The 26267-nt window shown below is 38.0% G+C and overlaps 1 protein-coding gene and 1 pseudogene across 7 annotated transcripts in view; one reads left to right on the forward strand and one right to left on the reverse strand.

Annotated features, from left to right (window-relative positions):
- The window catches only part of Prim2 (DNA primase subunit 2), a 397094-nt gene that overhangs the window by 359460 nt on the left and 11367 nt on the right, over window positions 1–26267 (reverse strand). The window lies entirely within an intron of this gene.
- On the forward strand, window positions 11850–15100 carry LOC147829489 (HMG box transcription factor BBX pseudogene; annotated as a pseudogene).

Below are 26267 nucleotides of genomic sequence, written 5' to 3' on the forward strand. Positions count from 1 at the left end.
AGTGAAAAGACAACCCACAGATTGGGAAAAAATTTTCACCAACTATTCCTCAGACAAAGGACTAATATCTAGAATACATAAATAACTAAAAAAAACCACATCTCCAAATTTAAAGACCCAATCCAAAAATGAGCATCTGAAATGAATAGATACTTCTCAATGAAGAAGTAGAAAACAGCAAATATATAAAAAAATGTTCAACATCACTGTTCATTTGAGAGATCCAAATGAAACCAATGCTGAGATTCCATCTCACTCCAGAAAGAATGGTTGCTATCATGAAATCAACCAATAACAAATGCTAGAGGGGCTGTAGGGAAAAGGAACCCTTCTCCACTGTTGGTGGGAGTGTAGACTGTTGCAACCACTATGAAAATCAGTGTGGAGATTCCTCAAAGAAATAAAATTGGAGGTTCCACTTGACCCAGCTATTCCCCTTCTTGGTATCTTCCCAAAAGAATTAAAAGCATTAAGGGCTGGGGATTTAGCTCAGTGGTTCTGCAGCCTGCCTTGAAAGTGTAAGGTCCCGAGTTCAATCCCCAGTACCAAAAAAAAAAAAGTATAAAAGAATTAAAAGCATTATACCACAGTGATAAATGCACACCCATGTTTATAGTAGCCCAATTTGTTAAAGCTAAGTTTTGGAAACAGCCCATATGCCCGTCAACTGACTAATGAATAAAGAAGATGTGGGGTTTGTTATACTACTCTGCCATAAAGAATGATGAGCTTGAGACATTTATAGCTAAATGGATGCACCTTGAGACCACACTCTTAAGTGAAATAAATTGAACACACATGTTTAAATACCACATTGTTTCTCTGGTATGAGAAACTGAAAATGGAAATAAGGACTAAAATGTATAATAAACACTGGGAAATGGGAAGCAAATGCTCAGATGAGAAGGGGGACAAGAGAAGAAGAGGGGGAAAGGAAAGAAGGGGCAAGAAAAAAGAGAAAATTGAAGGAAAAATGGAAACAAAGCTTTTGTACATGGGGGTATGGGGGAAAAAAAGAAGCAAGATATATCATGTATTAGTACAAATTCCCTCTGATGAATGTTATCATTATGTATATCTAAAATGCACCAATAAACGTTTTGCTTAAAAAATGGCTGAGGATGTAGCTCAGTGCAAAGGCCCCAGGTTCAGCCCCCAATACCACACACACAGACACACACACACACACTAATTGTGTAGAATCTACAATGGACCAGGCACATTAACAGATACTAGGATACTGTGAGCTAAAAAAAGGGGGGGGGGGGATTCTCCTTAGGGAGCTTACAGTCTTTTGAGTAGAATAATAAAATAAAAGAATCACAACACTATGTGTAAAATTCAACCTCAATAAACACTTGGAAGGAAAGGATGCATTGGGAGAATGCGGAGGTCAGGAAGAGCCTTCCTAGGAAACTGAAATACTTGAATTTCAGCCAGATCCAAAGATACAAGAAAGTGTCAGTCCTGAGTGTAGACACTCAAGGGCTCATTCTGCATACTGAGTTTTTCAACAGGATTTCACCTTTCCATTGGTGCCAGTATTGTTATTAATATTCCCTCTAGATCTTTATCTTTATCTTAGGGGACCAACATGGTCCTTTCCTTGTCCTTCCCCTTTCTCATATGCATGGGATCCTGCGCCATCCTCAGGCTCTCAATAGCCACCCACTGTCACTATGACCTGTACCCCTCAATCTCATTTCTTCACTGTCGGGAGCAATTCTACACAATTTTGGGAGAAAATCATTTCACAATTAAATTATGATTAGGCCTAGTTCTCCTGCCTACAGGCCAGCTATGGCAGGTCGAGACAAAACTCCATTTTGGCCTCCAGTCAAGGCTAAGACCTCAATGGTCCTGTGATGCTGTAATGCTCCAGGACAAGATTACACCAGCTAAAGACATCCGGGGAGGAACAAAATCTTCATCTGCACAGTTCCTCATTGTTCTAGGCTTTTCCAGGCAGTTGGGGCCCTTGCCCTCTGAGTCACTTTTTACATTTGTTACTCTCTGATGTACTGAACTCTGTCTGCCCTGAGTCATCTGTTACATTCATTTCTCCAGATGTACTGAATAAAGGTGTGGAAAGCTCAGGGCTTTTGTCTTTGCTGCTCAGAGCAGCACTGATGAAGCCCAAAGCTCAGCTTCTTCTCTAAGTCTCATTTTTTCTATCTTTTCTGTCTAATTAATCTTTATTTATTTATTTTTTCCTTTTTTTTGGTACTGGGGATCAAACTCAGGACCTTGTGCTTGCAAGGCAGGTGCAGTGCCACTGAGCTAAATCCCCAGCCCCTTCTGTCTAATTAATTCACCTTGTGCTGTCCTGGCTTGTAGGAGACTAGGACTTACTGCAGAGGTTCTAGTAACGTCCCCTTTCCCTGTTCCCTACACCCCACCAAATTCTTCTTTCCCTGACACCAGGCAGTTATTACTTAAAAAAAAAAAAGGTAGTAAAGGATTGTCATCATTTGCATTTCTTTTCACCATTTGCATTAGAATGTAACACTGACATTCAGAATTTATGAAAAACGTGAAGTGGTGAATTGTAGAAATCTTCTAAGAACGCTTTATCCTTCTACAAATTGAGGAACATGGGTTTTGGAACATTTAATACTATATTTGTTAAGAATATCTATGAAATTCACAAAAGATATTTAAAACAGAATTTCTAGAAAGTTCTCCTTTTCCCTGAGCATTTACTCCTAAATCTCAAGGCAAATATTATTGTAAGACTGCCTATGATTACCTCAAATACATCCACTCAGATTGCATCATTGCTTAATTATAAAGTAAAAAACCTGAGCTTTCCAGGACTCCAAATAATGTCTGAATAACAACATTGGTTTTGGTTTTTTTTTTAAAGGCACATGATATATTACTAATCTTCCTCTGGGAGTTAAGAAAATACACACCCTAAGATGTCATACAGTAAGAACTTTAAAACTGTTTATACCATATTAGGAAGAAAGCTTACACTGTGATTAACAAGAATGTTTTTCCTTCTGATTGAGTAACCATGACGTTTGGGAAAGCATGAAACAATTTAAGTCAATTATAAGTTATTTAATTTCTGTGTTGTAGCCACAGAACTATAATTTTTTCAGTATTAAATTATTCCTTTTAAAATTACATAATTTTTATAATTCCCTCATAAAAAATTGATACACACATTCACACAAGTCAAAATAACTCACTTTTTTCTCTTCTGGTTCTTTTCTAAGAGTTACATTTAACACTACTATAGCATTATATTTTACTTACAGAAACATTTTAACGCTTTATTAGAGCCCTTTAACATATTTTCATAAGAGGGAATTTTTTCGGAATTTTTGTTTACAAGTACTAGAAGAAAGAAACCTTTATTGCCAGGCATGATGGTGTATGTCTGTAATTCCAGCACTTGGGAAGCTGAGACAGGAGGCTCACCATGAGCTTGAGGCCAGCCTGGGCTACACAGTGAGTTCAAGGCCAGCCTGAACTCCATAGTGAGACCTTGTCTCAAAAAAAAAAACCTTTATTGAGCATTTACTATACATCAAGTAGTGTTCCACCCATCAATGTGTGATCTATCACACTAAAACATCGTACCTGGTCTACTGAAGAAATGGTTTATTATTAATATTATTAATAATACTGAGACTTTTAACTGTCACTTTAGAGTTTACAAAGAAAATTTTAATTTAATTTTATATTTATCTACTTATATCTTTATAGTGTAAAATTTCTAGCCATGCACGGTAGTATACGCCTGTAATCCCAACACTCTGAGAGGGTGAGGCAAGAGGATGGCAAGTTTGACCCCAACCTGGGCAACTTAGCAAGACCTTGCCTCAAAATAAAAAAAATAAAAAGGCTAGGCATGTACTGTAGTAGAGTGTGAAAGCCCTGAGTTTGATTCCCAGTACAGTAAATAAACAAAATTTTTGAATTCAATGATCTACAAAGTTCATTGTAAAAACAGTAATCCAGTAGTCCTATGCCCCTTCCCCCAAATGTTTTTCAAAAACAAACTTTAAACGTTCAGTGGTTTGTTTTTTTTTTGGTTCTTTTGGTATTTATAGCAATACTTATTGATACTGCTATTTTTAAGTTTTAAGTTTTACATTTCTATCAGCTTCCCATTTTGAAGATGAGTATTTGTGAGTATTTGACTGTCTAATATGCAAGCCCCCCTGCAAATATACTTCTTCCCCTCCCTCTTTATATTATAATTTTGTCTTTGGATTAGATCAATAGTCAGTGCTTACACTATGAAATATTTCTTATCGATAAGCCATATGAGTATATTTCCCTTTTCATATAGCTTTTTCCTTAACATTTGTCTCATTTGCTTAGTTTTTTATGTATCTCATATTAATATATCCTAAACTGCTCTAGGAGTGAAAGTCTTCTTTCACTGTGTCTCCCAAGTGGGTCGTCATAGCTCATCAGTTTGCCTCCTTGTGGGTGGCCATCCTGGAGCTTCCACCCTCCTGCCTCCTGCTTTCCCACACAGCTGCTGTCCTGGGACTTACCTTTAACTCACCTGTGCTGAGGCTTCCATTTCCTAGATCCTATATGTTCCTTTTCTTGGAAAAGATAAAGTATCTTTTCTAGTGGCCTCCTAAGAAAGTGAGGCAGGATCACCATGAGTTCAAAACCAACTTGAACTACATGGCAAGACCCTGCCTCAGAAAACCAAATACAATTAAATAATAAAAAAATAAAGCAGAGCCCACTGCACACAGGAAGGTCTGTGCATGCCCTACCGAGGTCCTGAGTCGTGCGGAAGACACCAAATCACCCCGCTGCAGACAGGCAGCCACCTGGTTCCACACTACAAAGACACAGGGGACACCAGACCACCAGATCAAGGTACTGAGTCCTGCTGCTCCCGGCCCAGAGGTAGGGGCTTCTGAGCCGTCGTCCCACTGCTCCTGGTCCAGAGGAAGGGGCTTCCCGGTCACCATCCCTCCTGCTGCTCCCAGCCCAGAGGAAAGGGTTTTTGGGCCACCTTCTGTCCCGCTGCTCCTGGCCCAGAGGAAGGGGCTTCCAGGCCACCATCCCTCCCACCACTCCCGGGCCAGAGGGAGGGGCTTCTGAGCCACCATCCCACTGCTCCTGGTCCAGAGGAAGGGGCTTCCCGGCCACCATCCCTCCTGCTGCTTCCAGCCCACAGGAAAGGGCTTTTGGGTCACCATCCCTACCGCTGCTCGCGGCCTCTGGCCCACTTCACCCAGCTCAGAGGAGGTAATCCGTGCAGGCACTAACAGCCCCCTGGCCCAGTCCAAATGAGAAAACACGTAAATAAGTCTCAAAACCAGAACTCCAGATCATCTACAGCAACCCAAAGGGAAATGAGATGGAACACTCTGATACTCAACCACCTGGAACCACTGAACTGGCAAAAAAAGGGGATCTGGAAAAAATGAAATCAGAAATAATTTCTCAGATAACAGGAGAAATTTTGCCCCTGGTGCAAGACATAATTGATAAATCTAGAGAGGAGCTCAGGAACATGATGGAATCCCAACATAAGAAACAAATGGAATCCATAAAACAGAAGCAAATAGATTTCCAGGACATGAAAAACTCCACTGAAAGTATACACAGCAGAATGGGCCAATGTGAGGACAGAATTTCAGATATAGAAGATAAGATTGCAATTAATGACCAGGAAAAGAAAAATTGCTTCAAAATTATAAGGGAACATGAGAAATCAATCCAGCAGCTCCTAGATGATGCAAAGAAGAATAACATAAGACTGATTGGAGTCAATGAAGAAACAGGAGAGAGTGCAGATGACATAAAAAATCTCTTCACAGAAATAATGGCAGAAAACTTCAAAAGCAGGGGAAAAGAGCTTGACATACAAATAAGTGAGGCATATAGGACCCCAAATAGCCTTGATCAAAAAAAATCTACACATAGGCATATAATTGTTAAGATTCCAGAAACTCAACAGAAGAACAAAGTTCTACAAGCAGTTAGAGAAAAGAAACAAATCACATACAAAGGAAAGCCCATCAGAATCACAGCAGACTTCTCAACACAAACCATCAAGGCAAAGAAGAGCTTGGAGTGACGTATTTCAAGCCCTAAAGGAAAACAGCCTCCAACCCAGACTGATGTACCCTGCAAAACTATCTTTCAAAATTGATGGAGAAATAAGATACTTTCATGACAAAGAGCACCTTAGGAACTTCGTGAATACCAAACCAGCACTCCAAAGAATTTTACACAATATTCTAGGAACAGACATTGAGGATCACAAGCCCAGGAAGCAAAGCAGAATGAACCCATCTGGCATGACAAGAAATTAAATGGAAAGGGGGAGAACCCAACAAAAAGAAAAAGTCATGGCAATGACAAGTCAATATGTTTCAGTTATAACCATCAACGTTAATGGTCTCAATTCACCAAAAGAAATAGACTGGCAGAATGGGTCAAGAAGCAAAATCCAACAATATGCTGCATACAAGAAACACACTTAATTCAAAAGGAAACTCATAGACTGAAAGTTAAAGGGTGGAAAACAATAGTCCATGTGACAGGAACCTGAAAAAAAGCAGAAGTAGCTATCCTCTTTGCAGATCAAGTAGATTTCAAACCAACACTGATGAAGAGAGACGAAGAAGGACACTACATCCTTGTAAAGGGAAGAATCCAAGAGGAAGAGTTGACAATCATAAATATCTATGCACCAAACACTAGTGCACCCAACTATATAAAACAAATACTAATGGACATGAAAAGTCATATATGCACTAATACAATTGTAGTGGGGGACCTCAACACCCCACTGTCACAAATAGATAGATCAACTAGACTAAAAATAAGTAATGAAATACTAGAACTCAATCGAACTCTTGAACAAATGAACTTAACAGATGTTTACAGTCTTCCACCCCACAAAATCAGAATACACATTCTTCTCAGCTGCACACGGGTCATTCTCAAAAATAGACCACATACTCACACATAGAACATGTTTAAGTAAGTGTAAAGGAATTGAAGTTATCCCCTGTATATTATCAGACCATAGTGCAATGAAATTGAAGATCCATACCAAAAGAAACTCAAAGAATTTCATAAACAGGTGGAAATTGAACAACACACTTCTGAATAACCAATGGGTCACAGAGGAAATAAAAGAAGAAATCAGACAGTTCCTTCAATTAAATGACAATGACAATACAACATATAGGAATCTATGGGACACAATGAAAGCAGTCTTACGAGGGAAATTCATAGCAGTGAATGAGCATATTAGGAAAACAGAATGAGCCCAATTAAACAACCTGATGCTGAACCTCATGCTTCTAGAAGAAGAAGAGCAGGACAACCACAAAGCTCATACAAGGGAGGAAATTATAAAGATCAGAGGAGAAATCAGTGCAATGGAGACTAAGAGAACGATACAAAAAATCAATGAAGCCAAGAGTTGGTTCTTTGAAAGAATCAACAAAATTGACAAACCTTTAGCCAACCTTGTCAGAAAAAGGAAAGAAAAGGCCCAAATCCATGCAATTAGGAATGAAAAGGGTGAAATTACAACAGACCCAGCAGAAATCCAGAGGATCATCAATACCTACTTCCAGAACCTATACGCCAATAAGATGGACAACACAGAAGAAATGGACAGATTCCTAGATACATATGAATTACCAAAGTTGAACGAAGAAGACCTCAAAATTCTGAACAACCCAATATCAACCAATGAAATTGAAAATGTAATTAAAAACTTATCAACTAAGAAAAGCCTGCGCCCTGATGGCTTCACTGCTGAATTCTACAAGACATTTAGAGAGGAACTGCTGCCACTACTGTTTAAACTCTTCAGTGAAATTGAAAGGGAAGCAATACTCCCAAATTCATTCCTGGAAGCAAGCATCACCTTGATCCCCAAAGCAGAGAAAGACCCAACTGAAAAAGAGAACTATAGGCCAATCTCACTAATGAACATAGATGTAAAAATCCTTCATAAGATAATGGCAAACAGAATGCAGAAGATCATCAAGAAGATCATACACCCTGATCAAGTGGGATTCATCCCAGGGATGCAGGGATGCTTCAATATACGAAAATCAATTAATGTAATACACTATATCAGTAGAGCCAAGGACAAAAACCATATGATTATCTCCATAGACACAGAAAAAGTATTTGACAAAATCCAACATGCATTTATGATAAAAACCCTACAAAAAATTGGAATAGATGGTCTCTACCTCAAACTGATAGAAGCCATCTATGAAAAACCAACAGCCAATATCATACTAAATGGTCAAAAACTGAAATCCTTCACACTAAAATCAGGAACAAGACAAGGATGTCCACTATCACCACTCTTGTTCAATATAGTTCTGGAAACATTAGCCATGGCAATTAGACAAGAGAAAGAAATAAAAGGAATAAAGATAGGTAATGAAGAAGTCAAATTGTCATTATTTGCAGATGACATGATACTTTATATAGAAGACCCCAAGAACTCCACCAAAAGTCTTCTAGACTTAATAATCCAATTCAGTCAAGTAGCTGGTTACAAGGTCAACACACAAAAATCAATAGCTTTCCTCTACACCAATGACAGACTCACTGAGAGAGAAATAGGGCAAATAATTCCTTTCACGATAGCATCCAAAAAACTGAAATACCTAGGAATCAACCTAACAAAAGAAATCAAAGACCTCTTCTCTGAAAACTATAGCACTCTGAAAAGAGAGATTGAAGATGATATCAGAAAATGGACAGACATCCCCTGCTCCTGGGTAGGAAGGATTAATATAGTGAAAATGGCCATACTTCCAAAACTACTATATAGATTTAATGCAATTCCAATTGAGATCCCAGCAGCATACTTCATAGACCTTGAGAAAACAATCCAAAAATTCATTTGGAACAAGAAGAGACCCAGAATAGCAAAAGCAATTCTAGGGAACAGAGACATGGCAGGGAGTATCACAATCCCCAACCTGCAACTATACTACAAAGCTACTGTGATAAAAACAACATGGTACTGACAAACAGACCTGAGCACCAGTGGAACAGATTAGAAGATACACAAACAATGCCAGACACACTCAGCCATCTCATCTTTGACAAAGGAGCCAAACACCCTCACTGGAGGAAAGATAGCCTCTTTAATAAATGGTGCTGGAAAAATTGGGCTTCAACTTGCCAAAGATTAAAACTAGACCTGTATCTCTCACCATGCACTAAACTGAAATCAAAATGGATTAAAGATCTAAATATTAAAATAGAAACTCTGAACCAGTTGGAACAGAGGTTAGGTAGAACTCTTGAAGACATCGGTGTAGGAAAAGATTTTATGAACAAAACCTCAGTTGCCCGTGAACTAGCACAAACAATCAACAAATGGGACTTCTTCTTATTAAAAGGCTTCTGCACAGCAAGAGAAACCACCAGCAATGTGAAGAGACAACCCACAATGTGGGAAAAAATCTTCACCTGCTGTTCCTCAGACAAAGGTCTACTATCTCAAATCTATAAAGAACTTAAAAAGATCAGACCTCCCAAATTTAAAGACCCAATCCAAACATGGGCATCTGAAATGAACAGACATTTCTCAGACAAAGAAGTAGAAATAGCAAAGAAATACATGAAAAAATGTTCAACATCACTGGTCATTCTAGAGATGCAAATGAAAACAACCCTGAGATTCCACTTCACTCCAGAAAGAATGGCTGCTATCATGAAATCAACCAATAACAAATGCTGGTGGGGCTGTGGGGAAAGAGGAACCCTGCTCCACTGCTGGTGGGAGTGTAGAGTGGTGCAAGCACTGTGGAAATCAGTATGGAGACACCTCAAAGAACTAGGACTGGAAATCCCATTTGACCCCGCTATTCCACTGCTGGGGATCTTCCCCAAAGAATTAAAAGAATCATACCACAGTGATATATGTGCACCCATGTTCATAGCAGCGCAGTTTGTAATAGCTAAAACTTGGAAACAGCCCAAATGCCCATCAACTGGAGACTAGATAAAGAAAATGTGGTTTTTTTATAAAATGGAGTACTACTCAGCCATAAAAAATGAGAAATTAGAGACATTTATAGCTAAGTGGATGCACATTGAGGCAATACTCTTGAGTGAAATAAATAGGACACACATGTATAATACCAAATAGTTTCTCTGGTGTGAGAAACTGAAAGTGTAAATAAGGACTAAATGTATAATAGGTAATGTGAAATAGGAAGAAAAGGGGCAAAGGGGAAGGAAGTGGGAGGGCTAGGGGAAAGGATAGAAGGGAATGGGATTAATATGAGAAAATGGAAAAATAGGAACAAAATCTTTGTAAATAGGGAGGACTGGAGGGGTTGAAGGGAGGGCTTGGCAAGGTTGAAAAATAAGAACCAAGAGAGACTATGTAAAAGTGCAAATTTCCAATGATGAATGTCATTATATTGTATACCTAAAATGTACCAATGATTAGAATGAATAATTGATAATGCAAAATAGGAAGATAAGGTCCAAAGGGGTAGGGGTAGTGGGAGGGGCAGGGGAAAGGAAAGAAGGGAAAGGAAAAATGATGAGAAATTGAAAAAATGGAAATAAAGTCTTTGTAAATAGGGAAGGGTGGAGGGCGTGAAGGGAGGGCTAGGAATGGGGAAAAAATAAGAACCAAGATGCATCATATAAAGGTACAATTCCCAATGAGAAATGTAATTGTGTTGTATACCTACAATGTACCAATAAAAGAATTTAATTAAAAAAAAATAACAAGAGAGGGCCAGTGATTTAGCTCAGTGGTTTTGCTGCCTGCTGCACAAGCACAAGGACCCGAGTTCGATCCCTGGTACCAAAAAAACCAAAAATCAAGAGAATAAGAAAATGAATATAGCAGCTGTAAGATGATGTAAAAAAGACTACTCTAGGATTCTTTAGAATAAGTGAAAAATCAGACAACAGCACAAAGGGCATGAATAAACCTATTTATAGAAATAATAGCATAAAACTTTCCAAATATAAGGAAAGAATTTAATATACAGATAAATTAGTCATACAGAACCTGAAATAGCCATGATCAGAAAAGAATATCTCCATGAAATATCATAGTCAAAATCCTGAAACTCCAACAAAGGGATAGAATCTTAAAAGCTGTTGGAGAAAAGCAACAAATCACTTATAAAGGCAATCTCATTAAAACTATAACAGACTTCTCAACACAAACCTTAACGCCAGAAGAGCTTGGAGTGAAGTGTTTCAAGCCATAAAAGATAACTTACAACCCAAATGAGTATATCCTTCAAAATTATCTTTCAAAATTAATTTTCAAAATTGCTTTTCCATGAAAACAAAATTTAAAAATTCATAACCACCAAACTGTCACTCCAAAAAAATACCCAAGGATATCCTGGAAAGAGACAAGCTAATAATGGCACAAGGTCTAATAGAATAAATACAACATGCAGAGTGAGCAGGTTAGTAGAAGAGGAAAAAGCAATCAACAACAAGAAAAAAATGTAATGGCAGTAATGATTCAATACCTTTCAGTAATAACTCTCAAGGTTAATGGTCTCAACTCCGCAATCAAAAGACAGAATGGATCAAGAAACAAAATACAAAGCTGGTCTGCTTTCACTGAAAGCATTATATTCATGAGGCTGAGGCAGGTTTTGTGAAAGTATTGTTGGTTTGTTTTTCTTTGGGGGATGGAGGGTGAGCAAGGAATTTTTTTTAAAAGAAAAGGGCAGTCTGAAAAGGCAAAATCATCATGAATTTTATTGTCACATCATGCTGGTGTTATAACCAGCTCTGTAGACTGCCGCACTGAAAACATTTCTATGAGAGAATCCTGTTGCATCACAGAAGCTGGAAATTCTGATGTTCCATTGAAACACAATGGAAAGTCTTGACCTGACTGGTAAGAACTGTGCTGAAGGGCACAGTAATGAAAGGCAGTAATAGAAATAAAGATCATTCAGCAGAAGGAGAAGGGGCTGGAAACAAACCAAAAAGAAAGTGTCTTCAGTGGCATCCATTACTAGCAAAGAAACTTCTTGACTTTTCAGAAGAGGAGGAAGAGGAAGATGAAGAGGAGGATATTGATAAAGTTCAACTTCTTGGATCCGATGGCCTAGAACAAGATGTTGGTGAGGCAGAAGATGATGAATCACCAGAACAGCGAGCCCGTAGACCAATGAATGCATTTCTTTTATTTTGCAAATGCCATTGCTCCCTTGTCCGTTAAGAACACCTCAGGCTTGACAACAGAGGTGCTACCAAGATACTAGCTGATTGGTGGGCTGTTATAGATCCAAGGGAAAAACAGAAGTATATAGACATGGCCAAGGAGTATAAAGATGCATTTATGAAAGCAAATCCTAGCTACAAATGGTGTCCTACCACAAACAAGCCTGTGAAATCACCAACACCCACTCTCAAACCATGAAAGAAGCTTTGGGCCTTCCTATCCGACTCTTCAAGAGACTTGCCAAGCCCCAAGATAGCAAAGACTGAACAAATGCCTCAGCTCAACTTTGGCATGGCTGATCCCACGCAAATGGGAGGCCTGAGCATGCTGCTGTTAGCTGGAGAACATGCTCTTGGCACACCAGAGATACCCTCTGGCACTTGTAGGCCTGATGTTTCTGAATCCCCTGAATTGCATCAGAAGTCACCATTATTTCAGCTTGCCAAGATATCTTCAAGTACATCCCACTCTGATGCTCCTACAAATCAGTGTCAAGCGTCGGCCTTGTTTCAGTTTGCAGAGATCTCTTCAAACACTTCGAAGTTGGGTGATGCTGAGCCCGTAAAACACTGCAGAAAGTCTACACTCTTTCAACTGGCAGAGATGTGCTTGGCATCAGAGGGGGTGAAAATGGAAGAAACAAAGCTACTAAAAGCAAAAGAATCAGATGGTGGAAGAATTAAAGAATTGGAGAAGGGAAAAGAAGAAAGAGAAATAAAAGTGGAGAAAACAGACGCAACTGGGTTGCGGGAAGAGAAAGAATTTGAAAAACCAGCCAAAGAAAATAAAAGAGAATCTAAAGAATTAAGAAATTTTGAGGAGCTACAAATGGATGATGTAATGGCTATAAAAACGGAAGACTGCAAAGAAATTAGAAAGGAAGAATTAGAAGAGGATCAAAAATATAGTCATTTCCCTGATTTTTCTTACTCTGCTAGTAGCAAGATAATAATTAGTGATGTTCCCAGTCTAAAGGATCACATGTGCCATCCTCATGGAATTATGATCATCGAAGATCCCCCTGCATTAAACAAACGAGAAAAGCTAAAAAAGAAGAAGAAGAAGAAAAGCAAAATGGATCAACATGGAAATGATAAGTCCACACCCAAGAAGACATGCAAAAAGAGGCAGTCTTCAGAATCTGACATTGAAAGTGTCATATATACTATTGAAGCTGTGGCAAAAGGAGACTAGGGTGTTGACAAACTTGGAGAAACCCCTCGGAAGAAGGTTCGCATATCTTCAAGTGTCAAGGAAGGCATTTTGGATGCCAAGCCACCAAAGAAAAAAGTGAAATCAAGAGAGAAGAAAATGTCAAAGGAGAAGTCCTCAGACATTACCAAAGAGTCAGGACCTCCAGATTCCATTAGTATTTCTGCCAGCAAGAACATTTCTGGTGAGGTGCCGGAGGGTATAAAAGCAGAACCATTGACTCCCACAGAGGATGCACCACCACCCAGCCTATCAGGACAGGTCAAGCCTGAGGACAATGACTATCACAGAAAAACAGAGACCTGTGGCTCCAGGAAAGGAGGTATTGCAAAAGTGCCCTTTATAAAACCCTGGTGTCTGAGGGCATGCTCACCTCTCTGTGAGCTAGTGTTGACAGAGGTAAATGAAGCTTGGGAAAAGGCAACTCCTCTGATCATGAAGGGTGTTGGGGTGAAGAGAGCTGGACATTTAACCAGTGTGGGACCAGTGGGAATAAGAAGTTCAAGAAAACAAAGCTAAAAGAAGACTCTTTCATTGGCTCAGCAAGGCTGGATGAAGAATTTGAAAAGAAATTCAACAGCCTTCCTCAACATAGTCCTGTTACTTTTGACCAGAAATGTGTACCTGTCCCAAGAAAAAAGAAGACTGGAAATGTGTCCTCAGAACTGACTAAAACCAGCAAAGATACTTTCCAGTCTCAGAAAAAGAACTTATTCCACAAAATTGTCAGCAAATATAAACACAAAAAGGAGAAGCCTAATGTTCCAGAAAAAGGAAGTGGGGATAAATGGTCAAACAAGCAACTATTCTTGGATGCCATTCACCCTACAGAAGCCATATTTTCAGAAGACAAAAACACCACGGAGCCTGCTTATAAGGTTAAAAATGCCCTATCCATTCCCAACACTCCAGAACCAACAACGCAAGAACCTTTGGTGGGCAGCCAAAAGAGAAAAGCAAGGAAAACCAAGATCACACACCTTGTCAGGACAGCAGATGGCCGGGTATCACTTTGGATGACAAACCAAAGGAGCAACTGCAGAGGAATCTCCCTAAAGCGGCCAAGACAGACTGCAGTGACGAATGTGCACACACCACTGAGGTAGAGGAAATGCGAAGCAGCACTCCAGAAATGCCTGCTGTATCTGCATTCTTTAGCCTTGCTGCACTGGCTGAAGTGGCAGCCATGGAAAATGTGCACAGAGGTCAGAGGTCAACTCCACTCACCCATGATGGACAGCCAAAAGAAATGCCACAGTCTCCCGTACTTATTTCTTGCGCTGACCAGTGAAGCGTCCTTTAATTGTAAAACATTGTGCTTTACCTACTACCCTAGCCTTGTCTTTACCAAGGGATGCCTGTGAGTCCAATTGGTGGAAAATACAGACTGCACACAAGTGCTTGTTGCCCTGTGCGGCCCAGATTCACTTGAAGCAGAACTTGGCATCCTGGGCCAGTTTTGGAACCCAGAATCTTTGAGGGTATTGTCGTCTTTGCGATACTGAACAGAAACAGAATGAGTCTAGAGCTTTGCTTTCCATTGAAGGCTTTTGATGGTAAACGGTGGTAACTTGGTAAAAGACTGCCTTTACTGTAGCTCATCCAGCATCTCTTTTACCAACCAGAGAGTGTAAAACTAGTTTCATATATTGCCTAGTTATTCTTTCAAAACAAAATAAAACAAAACCCTGACACACTGCACTAGTTATTATTAGATATTCTTAGTCTTTTTTGTACATGGAGATTTAAGTTCTACGATGATTTATATAATAGGATATACCTACATTTATATTGTAGAATAAATATAAAAAAGCCTGTTCCAGAGACTCTCAAGCAGCATGGGTAGGCAGATGTACCATTGTTAGGGGTTTATGCTTGGCCTTGTGGTCCATATATTCTACACTTTTATATTTGCCACCAGAGTGGTAGTTTGCTGACAAAAAAAAAGAGAGAGACAGAGACAGAGAGAGAATTACAATTTTTACAATCTGAATTTTTTTCTTAGACTTGAGTGACCAAGAATAATTTGCTTGGGGAAAATTGTGGCAAATATTTTCCCAGACAGGGGAAGAGTCCTGCAGATTACAGATTACTGATGCTTTCATGCCTTGAGGATTCTTTAATTTTTACACAGTGGTCTAAGTGACCAATGGATCATTCATACAAACAAACAAAAAAGACAAAAATATTATTCAGAAGTGACCTTAGTATTACTTCATTATTCTAAACACATTGAAGACACTCACTTCATGTGGACTTGGAGCTACAGACCTTTTACATCCATCACAGACAGACTGGACGGGTTGCAATTGCTATGCACAGCCTAATTGGCACTGCAAGTTTTTAGAGCCATTTCAAGTTTGTGTTGAGTAGGAGGTATAGCTAAATGATGAGGGAGGTATGCCTGGGGTGGGCTTCTCAGTTATAAATCCACCTGCAAGTTTCTGTTTCCTTTTTGTGTTTTGTTGCCAAGTGGATTAACTGGCTTAGAACATTCAACATATTGATTTCAACCACCTGACATTCACAGTGTCTTGTTTCCTAGCAAGAGATGCAAAGTGATAAATTAAAATTAGTCTGAGGCTACAGATTTTACAGGGTATTTGTTCCATAGCACAAAGTATTTCCCCACTCTTGCATCACAGCACAAACTACCAAATTTTAATTATTAGATTCCAGCAATAATTTTTAATGGTTTTCAAACTGGCAGAGTTTTGATAGTGCTAGTTCAAGTTTGAAGCTTTTGAATTAGATCTCTAAATGGTGACAGTTTACATGGTTTTATCTAGCTTTCTTATTTATACTTGACTGAATTGTAATGATGATTTTTTTCTAACTGTAATTTGACCTAATAGCCATATAAAAAAATGACTCTATTAATGCTGACTAGGTTTAGCTTCTCATGGTTGTAGATATTACTTCAGTTTCGGTGCTGGAAAATATGTACAACATACTAACAAAATTGAAAATAATATACAGAAGGTTTGTCATTTTTTTTTCCCAAAAGCAGGTAAAAAGAGAGCGACAGTGTGATGTCCTGAAAAATGCATATTCATTGTGAGGATGGAGAAAGTAAAATTAGTAAAAGGTTAATGAGTGGTTATAGCTTAATCCTATTCACATAGAAATAAATCAAGTGAACAGCCCCAGATCTTAGCATACTTTTACTATGATGCTGTTTTATTAATATTTTCTAAATTCCAAAACAAAAAAGTGAATGTTTGAAAATTGCTGGGTCCTGACATCAGTGGCTGTTGGAGTTTTGGACCACTTGCTAGCAGTGATTTTAAAATTATAATTAGCTAAAAAATTTCAAAAACCAGAAACAAACAACCAACAACAAAAATTGTATGGTGCAGAACATGCATCTTGACAATGGTACTAACTTGTTACTCTATAGAACATGTTAGAATAGATCTATTTTTGCCAGACCTCCCTCCTTCAGTCCTCTGATTACATTTCACTAGAGTTCCTTATGAGATTGCTGTATATTCATGGGACCTTTTTTAAACAGAAGCAAAACAAAACATTACTTTTTTCTATGTGATTAGTATCTTACTTGATCTGCTTTTCCTAAACCTCAGTGGCTTTTCCCTTAGGCAAGGATGTGGGTGGGAGGGCAACTTCCTGGATATCACTGTTTTCAGATACTTTAAAACAAACCTTTTTGTAGAAATGGTTAATTTTTAAGCGGTTAGGCACTGAGAGTAGCAGAAATCCTGCAAAGCTTTATAGTTCTTTAGGCACACGCCCTGTCCTTTCTCTGAGTGAAGTCTTTATTTCATTAATAGTGCTTCTTATGCCCTGAATCTGCTGGAGAAAGGGGTGTTGGTATTTTCAGGTAACAACATTTATTAGCACAAATATTTTGGACTAATATATAGCACTCACCCAATTATCATTTTCATTTCATTTTTTCTCATTCATAGAATAAAAATCAAAGGATGCACCAGGAACCCAAAACCAAGCAAGAATAGTTATCCTATTTTCAGACAAAATGGATTTCAAGCCAAAACTGATCAGAAGAGGCAAAGAAAGTCTCTGGTTAAGGGAACAATTCAACAGAAAGACATAACCATTATAAACATATATACACAGAATACCAGCACAACCAATTTCATAAAATAAACACTAAATAAAACATCAGATAAACATCAACACAGTTATAGCAGGGACCTCAATACCCCACTATTACAATTTTTTTTTCTTCTCCACTATTAGAAATTGATCAACTGGACAAAAAATCAACAAAGATATATCAGAGTTGTAGCAAACCTTTGGAAAAATGTACTTAAGAGATAACTACAGTGTTCCATCCAACAACAACAGAATACACATTCTTCTCAGTAGCACACGGAACTTTCTCCAAAGTAGATGACATATTAGCCAGCAATGCATGCTTAAGTAAATGTAAAAGAACCAAAATTAGGGCCAGGGATTTAGCCCAGTGGTTCTGCTGCCTGCCCCGCAAGCACAAGGACCCAAGTTTGATCCCCGGTACCAAAAAAAAAAAAAGAATCAAAATTATCCCATCCACATTGACAGATCATAGCACAATCGCAAAAAACCCCACAGAAATTATGCAAATGCATAGAAATTAAACAATACATTATTGAATAATCAATAGGTCAAATCAAGGAAGAAATTAGTTCCTAGAATCAAATGATAATGCCAATAAAACATATCACAACATATGGGACACAGTGAAAGCAGTTCTAAGTGGGGTTATTTTTAGCTGTGAATGCCCACCATCAGTAAAACAAAATGAGCCCAAATAAATAACCTAATGATGGGGGCCAGGGATTTAGCTCAGTGGTACCGTGCCTGCCTTGCAACCACAAGGTCTTGAGTTCAATCCCTGATACCAGAAAAAAAAAAAAAGAAAATAACCTAATGATGCACCTCAAGATCCTAGACAAACTAGAGCAATCCAAATCCAAAGAAAGTAACAAGAAAGAAATTATGAAGATCAGAGAAGAAAATCATGAATGAAATTAAGACTAAAACAACAATACAAAGAATCAATGAGTCAAAGAACTGGTTCTTTGAAAGAATAAACAAAATAGAAAAACTCTTAGCCAACTTTACCAAAAAAGAAAAAAAAAGAGCCAAATCAATACAATTAGAAATGAAAATTGAAATTACAAGGGACAGTGCCAAAATTCAGATAATTATCAACTTCTGAAAGAACCTGTGCTTCAATAAACTAGAGAATTCAGAAAAAAATGAATAGATTCATAGACATATATGAACTGGGCTGGGGATTTAGCTCAGTGGTTCCGCCACCTGCCTCACAAGCGCAAGGTCCCGAGTTCCATCCCCCGTACCAAAAAAAAAAAAAAACCAGAACAAGACACATATGAACTACCCAAAATGAACCAAGTAGATATAAAATCCCTGAATAACCCAATCCTAGGCAGTGAAACTGAAGCAATAATAAAAAAACCTATCGCCAGGGATTTAGCTCAGTGGCACTGTGGCCACCTCACAAGCACAAGGTCCTGAGTTTGATCCCTCATACCTAAAAAAAAAAAAAAAAAAAAAAATTCCTATCAACTAAGAAAAGCCCAGGTCCTGATGAATTCACTGCTGAATGTTATAAGAACTTTAGGGAAGATCTAACACCAATATTCCTCAAACTCTTTAATAAAATCAAAAAGGAAGGGGTACTCTCAAAGTCATTCATGAAAGCTGGCATTGCCCTGATTGCAAAACCAGACAAGGATCCAAGCAAAATAAGAGTACTATTGACTAATTTCTTTAATGGATATAGATGCAAAAATCCTCAACAAGATACTGGCAAACATGATGATCAAGAAAGCCTCATCTTAGAGATGGAAGGATGGTTCAACAAATACAAATCAATAAATGTAATATATCACAGACAGAAGCAAGGACAAAAAGCACATGATCATTTCAATAGATGCAGAAAAAGCCACTGAGAAAATACAACATTCATTCATGATTAAAAAAAAACACTGAAGAAAATAGGTATAAAAGGTCCTTATTTTAATCTGATAAAAGCCACTTTTGACAAACCTACTGCCAATATCATATTAAATCAGAAAAAACTGAAAGTTCTTCCTCTACAATCTGGAAAAAGACAAGGATTTCCACATTCACCACTCCTGTTCAATGCAGTATTGAAAATATTAGCCAGAGCAATCAGGCGAGGGAAAGAAATAAAAGGATATGTTTAATAAAGGAAGAAGTCAAATTATCATTATTTGCAGACACCATGATCCTTTACATAGATGACCAAAAAAACTCCAACAAAAGATCAATACACAAAAATCAATAGCATTTCTGTACAGCACTGAAGAGCTCACAGAGAAAGAAATTAGGAAAAGAAGGGTCTGGGGATTTAGCTCAGTTGTTCCGCCACCTGCCTCACAAGCGCAAGGTCCCGAGCTTGATCCCCGGTACCAAAAAAAAAAAAAAAATTAGGAAAACAATATCATCAAGAAAAAATACTTAGGAATTAACCTAACCAAGGAAGTAAAAGACCTCTGCCATGAAAATTATAGTACTCTCAAAAAGGAGACTGAAGAGGACATTGGAAAATAGATGTTCCATGTTCCTGAATAGTTAGGACCAATAGAGTTAAAATGGCCATACTTCCAAAACTAATGTACAGACATAGGTATAGGCAAGGACTTTCTGAATAAAACCTCAAATGCACAAAAAAAGAACATCAAGAAAAAACAAATAGGATAATATCAAATGTAGAAGCTTCTTCACAGCAAAGGAACAAGCAGCAGAGTAAAGAGACAAGCTACAAAAATGGGAAAATATTTTACCAGCTACTCCTCAGACAGAGCACTAATATCTAGAGTATATAAATAATTCAAAAAAATTAGACTCCCCCAATAAAAGATTCAATAAAAAATGGGCAACTGAAATGCATAGACACTTCTCAGAAGAACAAATTTCCAATAGTGAAAAAATGTTCAATGTCTCTAGCTATGAGAGAAATGCAAAATGAAAACAACACTGAGATTCCATCTTACTCCAACAAGAATGGTTATCATCAAGAAATCAAATAATAAATGCTGGCAAGGCTGTGGGAAAAAAGGAAGTATCCTTCTACACAGTTAAGAATATAAACAAGTACAACCACTGTGGAAATCAGTACAAAGAATTTTTTTTTTTTGGTACTGGGAATCGAACTCGGGGACCTCACGCTTGCGAGGCAGGCACCAGAACCACTGAGCTAAATCCCCAACCCAGTACAAAGATTTCTTAGAAAACTAAAACTAGAAATACCATTCAGCCCAGCTATTCCCCTTCTAGGTATTTTCCAAAAATAGTTAAAGTCATCATACTACAGTGATACATGCATACCTATGTTTACAGCAGCATAATTCATTATAGCTAAATTTTGGAAGCAGCCCATATGTCTATCAACAGATGAATGAAAAAAGAAAACGTGGTATTTATACACCATACAGTACTACTCTGCCATAAAAAGGTATAAACTTGGGCTGGGATTTAGCTCAGTGGCACCACACCTGCCTTGCAAGTGCAAAGTCCTGAGTTCAATCCCCAGTACAAAAAAAAGGGATAAACTTGAGTTATTTGTAGGAAAATGGATGCATTTTGAGACCATAATGGTAAGTGAAATAAATCAGAGAGACAAGCTTAAATATTGAATGATTTCTCTTACATAAGATACTAAGAAATAGGGAAATAGATATTTTGCAGATTAGAAGGGGACCAAGAGATGGAGAGAGGAGGAAGGGAAGGGAGAGAAAGGCAGTAAAAAAGAATTAAGATGTGTTATATAAATGTACTAACTCCCCATGAGGAAAGTAATCATTATGTATTACAAACATGTAATAATAACAAAAATAAAAATTGGAAAAAAAGGACAGGATAAGAGATGGAGACTATTGCCAAAGATACTAATTGAGTAATTACAGTGTATAATGTGGAGAAGATGGACCATAGAGGAAGAACTGAGAGATGAGATTTCAACATAAATAGTGGGAATAAATACCATCAGATAAATAGCATAATTCCCAGGTATCTGCCTTTAACCATCAAAATTAGATGAATTCATCAAATTAATTTCTAAGAATTATTTTCCTAAGAAACTTAGTTTCCTGAGAAAAGAAGCAAATGTTATGTGACAAAGGCACATTAAATTCAGGACAGAGTACATTATGTTTATAGGGTTATGGGGATCACAGTAGGGTGAGCAATGGTCAAGCAGATATGAAGGTCACCTGTCATGAAAGAGACAGTTGTATTCGTCACTTTTTGTCCAACACCTACAATCAAAAAAGGAGAGGTTTATTTTGGCTCATTGGTGGGCCATGCATCAGTCTATGGTTGGGGTGGCTCCAAGGCAGAAACAGCATGGAGGAAAGGCATGGTGGACAGAAACTACTCAATCCATGGCAGCCAAAAGCAGAGAGCAGGACATGCCAGAGGCAGGGTGGGGGGCCACAAAGACACACTCCCAGTGATGCACCTCCTCCACCACCTCCTGGCCCATCTCCCAGCAGTGCTTTCACAAGTATAAACTCATCACTAGGCTAATTTACTGATGAGTATGGCACCCTCATGATCCAATCACCTTCCATAATCCCCACCTGTGAACACAGGCGACTTCTGAGGAACTTTTAGAAACTAATCCTTTATTTCATTTGAAGGTATGATACTCTTTGGTCATCATTGTCAAGAAAAGCTAAGGATTTGAACATGCACATGTATGTGTGTTTCTATGAGTTTTTATTAGTACATGTTTGCAGTACATAATGATTACATTCATCACCGCTGGAGCATGTACCTAAGACATCTTAACAGGGGAATATTTTGGTTCTAAACTATATCTCACCCCTATCTTCCAAGAGGCAAAAGGCTCATGACAATCTCATTATATATATGAAAGGCATTTAGTCCATATCTAAGAGTCTTCACAGTTTCAGCACTGCTGAAAAGTCTAAGTCTAAAAGTCTCTTCTGAGACTTAAGACAAATTCTTAGCTATGACCTCCTGTAAAAATTACAAAGAAAGTTAATTACTTTTATCATACTTGTATAATAGTGTATGGCAAGGATTCCCTTTTTAAAAGGGAGGAATAGGGGAAAAGAAAGGAATCAGACAAAAGCAAGACTGAAACCCAACAGGGTCAGCATCTACAGCAGGTTGTGGTGAGATGTGAACACAGAAGGACTTGGGCAGCCCCACCCACACAGCCTTGCTGATTGCAGCCTGCATGGCCTTTCCCTTGGGCTGACTGTGCTCACTGCTTGTGGCTTTTCTTAGCAGATGTTTTATGCTTTTGGCTTCTCCAACTTTCAGGGTTTTATATTGTAGCTTTGGCTTCACTCACACAGCTTCATACACTGTCCTCTCAGGGGCTACTGGCAAGGACTGTCACACATTTTTAGCTGGCTTCTTGGGTTTTTTCTGAAATTTGGGTGGAAGCTTCCATGATCCTGTAACTCTTATACTCTGCCTCTGCATGGCTGTAAAATCACCATCCTGTGGATGACACCAAGGTCTGTCACCAGCTTAAGCAGTAGGTAGGCTCTCTTGGACCATGACTATAGTGGCTTCTGAGTGTACAGATGGCTAAACTCAGTGATGTACTTCATTAAGTGTCTCTGAGTGAGCAGGGTGTTCTGGGGGACTCTTCTCAAAGCAAAGGAGTTTCTCCTTTTGCACACTTGAGCTTGCAGTGAGTGAGATCTGTCCAGTTTTTGAGATGCCATTGAGATGGTTATGAAGGGATTTTTTCAACTGTCCTGGTGCAAAGTACTTGGCTCTTTTGTTTGTTTGTTTTTTGGTACTGGGTATTGAATTCGGGCCTTTGTACTTGCCAGGAAGGTGGCAGAACCACTGAGCTAAATCCCTGGCCCAGTACTTGGCTTTTTTAAACAGCACTAAGATTTTTAGGAACTATACTCTTCTTGGCTCTAACTTCACAAGTGCTTCCCTTGTGAAGCACTTTGCCAAGCTATAAAATTTTACTATCTCTCAATTAGGCTTTTTGCTCCTGATTCTCACCGTAAATATGCTAAAAGCAGCTAGCAGTACCCTCACCTTTGAGCTGACTTGAAATTTTTTCCACCAGATCAATTAGTCTCCTACTTTAAATTCAGCTTCACCAAATCTTACAACATGAACAAAATGTAGACAAGAATTTTGGCAGAATATAACATGGATAGCCTCTAGACCAATTTTTAAACAAAAGTCTTGTTCCTGGCAGAAACCTCCTGATCCCGGTCTTTACTGTCTACATTCCTATCAGCATTCTGGTCTTCTGAGCGCCAAATTTATTGCCTATTGAACACCATTTACATCATTCTAGGGCTTCTCTAGCATGCATCTCCAAACTTTTCCAAACTCCTCCCACAAACCAAAGGCTTCCAAACCACATGGTCAGGAATAGTCACAGCAACAATTCCACACTTAATAAAACTTTTCTGCACTAGTCACTTTTTTGGCTGGAAGAGAATACCCAACACTTCCAACTTAAAGGAGAGGTTTATTTTTCCTCATAGTTTCAAAGGGTTCAGTTCATAGCTGCCTGTCTCCAAGGCAGAAAAAATAGTAGAAGGGCATGGCAGAGAAACTTATGACATTCAGGAAACAGAGAGAGAAAAGGGAGGAGCCAGGGACAAGCATACATACTTCCAGGTCACACCCTCAGTGACGTATCTCTTCCACCCAGACCAGTCTCCTAACAGCACATTTAGCAATGAACTCATCAATGGACTAATCTGCTGATGAGTATAGTGCCTCTATGATCCAGTCACCCTCCAAATGGTCTACTTCTGAACACATGAGGCTTTGAGGACATATATAAACATTTTATATTTAAACCTAAATCTATTATTAGACCTAAAGACTTCCCACTAGACCCCCACCTCTTAAAGTTTGTACCACCTCCCAGTAGCACCAAACTGGAGACAAGCCTTTAACAAATGGGCCTTAAGAGAATTTTCCAAGTCTGTAATCTACAATCTTGACACTCTGGGAACCTGAGGTAGGAAAATTGTAAATTCAAGCCCAGCTTGGAAAACTTAGTGACTTAGCAAGACCCTGTGTCAAAAGAAACGACAAACAAGAAGAAAAAAGACACTCCAGAACCAAACTACAGCAGCAATTATCTACTACTTTAGTTGTATATACCTTTGACCATTTTGGTTGGTTTCTATAAAAAATATCCACATGCCAGTGTTTATACCATTATCCCTCTTAGAAACCAGTCCAAAGAATTATTACTTTATATATAGTTCATATTGCTAAAGTAATTTTCATAGAATAGCAGCACAACAGTGTTTTTCTAATATTTTATTGAAGTATAATTTACATAAGGTAAAATATATTGATCTTAAGTGTATAGTTCAATGAGTTTTGACAAATTCAAGTGTACACATCTATAAAGATATGTTTCCCTCACTCAAGAAAACATTCTTATGCCTTAACTGAGGGAATGCATGCCCCCTAGAAGCAACCATTATTCTGCTTTTTTATCTTAGATGAGAATTGTTTGTTCCAAAAATTCATATAAATAAAATTATACAATACATATTCTTTCATGTTAGACTCTTATGGAGTATGTTTTTGAGATTCATTTATGTTGTTTTCCAAATTGTAATTTGTTCTTTTAATTGTGAATAGTATTTTATGAATATACTATAATTTGCATAATCACTCACTTGGTGGACATTTGAGTTGTTCTACTTTGTGTTATTTTGAATAAAGCTTCCATCTTTTATTCACATGCTTGTACAACATGCTTGTACAACTCTTTTTATACACAGAAGATTTCATTTCTCTTGAATAAATACCTACAAGTGAAATTACTGGGTCACAGAGACAATATGGCTTTAATTTTTAAGAGAGTTGCCAAAGACTTTCCAAAGTGGTTGAACCTGGGTTCTGGTTAACCCATATGCATGCAAATACGTGATGTGAAAGTCTTTATTTTTAACCACTCTAGAGGTTACAGTATCTTATTGCGTTAGTTTGCATTTCCCTGATGACTAATATTTTTGAGTATTCTTTCTTGTACTTACTGACCATTCATATACCTTTCCTTGCAAACTGTCCATTAAAGTATTTTGCCCATATTTAATTGTTGTCTTTTATAAATGAGTTACAGATTTTAAAAAATATTATGGATATAAATCCTTCATTAGACATTAGCATAAATATTTTCTCCCAGTCTATGGCTTGTCTATTCATTTTCTTAAGTATGTCTTTTTTTTTTTTTTTTGGTACCGGGGATTGAACTCAGAACCTTGCACTTGCAAGGCAGGCAGTGGCACCACTGAGCTAAATGCCCAGCCCATTAAGTATGTCTTTTGATGATTAGAAGTTTTAAATTTTTATTATATCTGTTTAATATTTTCTTTTGAAATTAATGCTTTGGGTCCCAGAAATATTTATTCACCCCAAGGTTATGAAGATATTTTCCCATGTTTTCTTCTAGAAGCTTTATGGTTGTAGAATTTTAATTTTTATACATAAATTATAGAGAATAATAGGTTTTGTGATATTTTCATACATGTATATCACATAATTTAATCATGTCCACCACCCCTCTTACCCTCCTTTACTCTTCTTTCTCCATTTTAGGTTTTACATTGAGGTAAATAATTCATCACAAGTCACTTTTTGAATATTGTATGAGGTAAGGCCTGAGATTGAAAAAATAACCTATATATCTTTATAGATATCCAGTTATTCTAGCACCAGTTCTCTTTCCTCCAACGAATTGTACTAGAGTATCTTTTGAAAATCCATTGATCATATTTATGTGAATTAATGCCTGGACTCTATTCTGTTTCGATGACCTGTGCATCTTGTTTAATGAAGCTTTATTCCATGTCTT

The sequence above is a fragment of the Heterocephalus glaber genome, unplaced genomic scaffold (genome assembly GCF_053883595.1).
Source record: "Heterocephalus glaber isolate CG9 unplaced genomic scaffold, H.glaber_assembly_v1.0 deba00000594, whole genome shotgun sequence".
Classification (NCBI taxonomy): domain Eukaryota; kingdom Metazoa; phylum Chordata; class Mammalia; order Rodentia; family Bathyergidae; genus Heterocephalus; species Heterocephalus glaber.